General features: G+C 51.9%; 1 non-coding gene across 1 annotated transcript in view; it reads right to left on the reverse strand.

Annotated features, from left to right (window-relative positions):
* The window catches only part of LOC126327263 (small subunit ribosomal RNA), a 1,893-nt gene extending 1,388 nt beyond the window's left edge, over positions 1 to 505 (reverse strand). Inside the window, exon 1 of the ribosomal RNA XR_007561102.1 lies at positions 1 to 505. This exon is cut by the window's left edge and continues 1,388 nt beyond it. This is a non-coding gene — a ribosomal RNA (small subunit ribosomal RNA).
* Positions 506 to 5,000: the final 4,495 nt, after the last annotated feature.

Here is a 5,000-nt window from a genome sequence, read left to right on the forward strand (position 1 = left end):
CCCGTATCGTTATTTTTCGTCACTACCTCCCCGTGCCGGGAGTGGGTAATTTGCGCGCCTGCTGCCTTCCTTGGATGTGGTAGCCGTTTCTCAGGCTCCCTCTCCGGAATCGAACCCTGATTCCCCGTTACCCGTTACAACCATGGTAGGCGCAGAACCTACCATCGACAGTTGATAAGGCAGACATTTGAAAGATGCGTCGCCGGTACGAGGACCGTGCGATCAGCCCAAAGTTATTCAGAGTCACCAAGGCAAACGGACCAGACAAGCCAATCCGATTGGTTTTGATCTAATAAAAGCGTCCCTTCCATCTCTGGTCGGGACTCTGTTTGCATGTATTAGCTCTAGAATTACCACAGTTATCCAAGTAACGTGGGTACGATCTAAGGAACCATAACTGATTTAATGAGCCATTCGCGGTTTCACCTTAATGCGGCTTGTACTGAGACATGCATGGCTTAATCTTTGAGACAAGCATATGACTACTGGCAGGATCAACCAGGGAGCTGCGTCAACTAGAGCTGAGCAGCCGGCCGCCCGGGAGTGTGTCCCGGGGGCCCGCGCGAACACGCAAGCGTCCGCTCAATTATTCTGCAAACAGGAGGAGGCCGAGCTCCCCTGCACGATACACCTCGAAACCCTCTCAGGTCCCGGCGGCGCGCAGCGCCGTCCTAGGTACTTGGTCGGTTTCGAGAGAGGCGCAATCGCCCGGAGTTAGGCGAGTAGACGGTTTTAGTGCGAACACCCTTGCTCCCAACTGAGCTTGCCGCTGCCGACAGAGGCCCGGGAGCGTGCTGTCGTGGCATTGCCGGCGGGAGACAACACGCGCCACCTATGGTGACCGGCAGCTCCAACGCCAGCGCCACACAAGGGCAAAGCCCCACTTGGGTGCAGAAGCGAACTCTCCCAGCACAGCGCACGCGCCAACACGTCCGCACAACTGCGATACAAACCACCTGCGAGAACCGCTGGGGCGACCGAGCAGCAGACGGCGTCGCGGCGCCGAGTGCCAGGCGGCGGCGCATCCTCAACGCACACAGTCCTCAATCAGACCAGCACACTGCAGATGTCCACCGCGCTTCGCACCGGGCTCGGCTGAACCAACTTTGGCCGCCAGGCGCCGCGTGCAGGGTGCGCCGCAGCGTAGCTGCGCCGCCTGCCGAGCCCGTCGGCTGGCGCTCCTGCCACTCGGCGCCCCCCACCAGCCGCCTGTTGCGCGTGCGCCCACGCAGCGCGCGGCCAACACGCCGGGCGGCCCCCCTTCACCGGCCGGGAACAGTCCCACCAAGCCACCGCCGCGTATCGCTTCATACCCACATGGGCCTAGTCACGTGTGTGGATGTGGCGGGTACCGCTGAAACAACCGGTTAATAGCTGTACCGATCGTCGCCATCACAGATTCACCTCCAGCGTGAACAACCGCTCAACAACGGATTTCCAGTTCATTTGCGTATCTTGGGCAGTAAACGTAGATGTCCACCTACATTTGCGAATTCAACAATTCTTGCATGCCAGGATGTCATGTGTCACGACACGCTACATCAGACCACATACACACTGCGACATGTGCAGAAGAGAACACGTGGAAGGTGGCCCGCGCACGTATGCGATGTCCCTTCCGCGATCCACTGTCAACCGGCATCTGCGGCATGTCCCAGATATGGAACGCGGTCCACCAGGGTAGCACTTTGTGTGAGGCAATACGACAAAGTCGGAATACACGCGTCACTACATCACACGGCTCACGCTGACCTGACCTGACTCACCGCACCACCACCCCCAGCGACCCAGGGTGACATACAATGCGTTCGTACGTTCCTCCCACACGCCTCTACGGCGTACCACAGTGCAACCTAGCTGTTATTGGGAGACGAGACAAGTAGCATCGAGCACAACATATGGAAATTGAGATTCGACACCGTTGGGCACAGCCAGCGTACGGTCACACGTATCACACTACTTCACTCTGTACGTAACTACCGATGATCGGTACAGCGTGTGGGTTACGCGTACGACATCAGCGGACAATGGACACAGACCATACCACGACGTACACTGAGGGCGTCGACATCTGAACGCAACTGAACAGCTGCGAGGCTCATTTAACACTCAAACGCCAGACCGACCAGCTTGAGAGGACGGAGACACAAAGAGAGGGGCAGAGGGGGGGGGGGGCGATATAGTCCTATTGCAGTACAATTGACAGTGGATAGCGGGAATATGTGGAAAGTAAGCAACACTCGCAAGACATCTACATGAGGATAACAACGACACCAGAGATTCCGAGCAGTGAACTATGTTAGGCAAAGGGACAACGTGGGTTAGGTTAAGGGACAACGTGGGTTAGGTTAAGGGACAACGTGGGTTAGGTTAAGGGACAACGTGGGTTAGGTTAAGGGACAACGTGGGTTAGGTTAAGGGACAACGTGGGTTAGGTTAAGGGACAACGTGGGTTAGGTTAAGGGACAACGTGGGTTAGGTTAAGGGACAACGTGGGTTAGGTTAAGGGACAACGTGGGTTAGGTTAAGGGACAACGTGGGTTAGGTTAAGGGACAACGTGGGTTAGGTTAAGGGACAACGTGGGTTAGGTTAAGGGACAACGTGGGTTAGGTTAAGGGACAACGTGGGTTAGGTTAAGGGACAACGTGGGTTAGGTTAAGGGACAACGTGGGTTAGGTTAAGGGACAACGTGGGTTAGGTTAAGGGACAACGTGGGTTAGGTTAAGGGACAACGTGGGTTAGGTTAAGGGACAACGTGGGTTAGGTTAAGGGACAACGTGGGTTACGTTAAGGGACAACGTGGGTTACGTTAAGGGACAACGTGGGTTACGTTAAGGGACAATGTGGGTTACGTTAAGGGACAACGTGGGTTACGTTAAGGGACAACGTGGGTTAGGTTAAGGGACAACGTGGGTTAGGTTAAGGGACAACGTGGGTTAGGTTAAGGGACAACGTGGGTTAGGTTAAGGGACAACGTGGGTTAGGTTAAGGGACAACGTGGGTTAGGTTAAGGGACAACGTGGGTTAGGTTAAGGGACAACGTGGGTTAGGTTAAGGGACAACGTGGGTTAGGTTAAGGGACAACGTGGGTTAGGTTAAGGGACAACGTGGGTTAGGTTAAGGGACAACGTGGGTTAGGTTAAGGGACAACGTGGGTTAGGTTAAGGGACAACGTGGGTTAGGTTAAGGGACAACGTGGGTTAGGTTAAGGGACAACGTGGGTTAGGTTAAGGGACAACGTGGGTTAGGTTAAGGGACAACGTGGGTTAGGTTAAGGGACAACGTGGGTTAGGTTAAGGGACAACGTGGGTTACGTTAAGGGACAACGTGGGTTACGTTAAGGGACAACGTGGGTTACGTTAAGGGACAACGTGGGTTACGTTAAGGGACAACGTGGGTTACGTTAAGGGACAACGTGGGTTAGGTTAAGGGACAACGTGGGTTAGGTTAAGGGACAACGTGGGTTAGGTTAAGGGACAACGTGGGTTAGGTTAAGGGACAACGTGGGTTAGGTTAAGGGACAAATTGAGTTAGGTTAAGGGACAAATTGAGTTAGGTTAAGGGACAAATTGAGTTAGGTTAAGGGACAAATTGAGTTAGGTTAAGGGACAAATTGAGTTAGGTTAAGGGACAAATTGAGTTAGGTTAAGGGACAAATTGAGTTAGGTTAAGGGACAAATTGAGTTAGGTTAAGGGACAAATTGAGTTAGGTTAAGGGACAAATTGAGTTAGGTTAAGGGACAAATTGAGTTAGGTTAAGGGACAAATTGAGTTAGGTTAAGGGACAAATTGAGTTAGGTTAAGGGACAAATTGAGTTAGGTTAAGGGACAAATTGAGTTAGGTTAAGGGATAATCTGGTACAACCACAGTTAGGTTAAGCGATAATCTGGTACAGCCACAGTTAGGTTAAGCGATAATCTGGTACAGCCACAGTTAGGTTAAGCGATAATCTGGTACAGCCACAGTTAGGTTAAGCGATAATCTGGTACAGCCACAGTTAGGTTAAGCGATAATCTGGTACAGCCACAGTTAGGTTAAGCGATAATCTGGTACAGCCACAGTTAGGTTAAGCGATAATCTGGTACAGCCACAGTTAGGTTAAGCGATAATCTGGTACAGCCACAGTTAGGTTAAGCGATAATCTGGTACAGCCACAGTTAGGTTAAGCGATAATCTGGTACAGCCACAGTTAGGTTAAGCGATAATCTGGTACAGCCACAGTTAGGTTAAGCGATAATCTGGTACAGCCACAGTTAGGTTAAGCGATAATCTGGTACAGCCACAGTTAGGTTAAGCGATAATCTGGTACAGCCACAGTTAGGTTAAGCGATAATCTGGTACAGCCACAGTTAGGTTAAGCGATAATCTGGTACAGCCACAGTTAGGTTAAGCGATAAAGTTGGTTAAATTCGGTATTGTGTGGGAAGGGGGCAGAGAGAGAGTGGGGGGGGGGGGTGGATAGTTGTGGCAGTACGCGGATGCCTGAGTCACCGTCAGATATGTCACGTCGGTTCGATGCTTGTAGCAAGAGGCTGGCGGGTCTGTGTCTCTCACTTCTGCAATTTTTCATGTGGTATAACACGAGGGCGGGGGGGTGATATTTGGTGCCCCTCTGTGTAGGATGTGTGTTGGTGGTGTTGGTTTATCTGAGCAATGGTAGTTGTCGGAGGAGTGGGGTATTGTGCTTTTATAGGTGGACCTACTGCTCTGGTTATCATAGTGTCGACGGTGCAATGTGGCAGAGAGGATGCACTCGACATTGTCGCATTCCAGATGTTTACGTATTGTGTGTCTCCGTTGCAGGCCGAGAGTGGTGCATGTTCGAGTGTGTGGCTGACGTGCGATTCACGTTGTGTGCCCAGTCTTACAGCACGTATAGGGACATTCGCATAAATCATCTATATGTGGCCTTGCATCATTTACTAAGCAGTGCCGTGAGACGACCGAACTATTAGGAAAGTACTGATGTACCGCATAATGTTTACCTTCCACCACACG

Source organism: Schistocerca gregaria, unplaced genomic scaffold, assembly GCF_023897955.1.
Source record: "Schistocerca gregaria isolate iqSchGreg1 unplaced genomic scaffold, iqSchGreg1.2 ptg001038l, whole genome shotgun sequence".
NCBI lineage: Eukaryota > Metazoa > Arthropoda > Insecta > Orthoptera > Acrididae > Schistocerca > Schistocerca gregaria.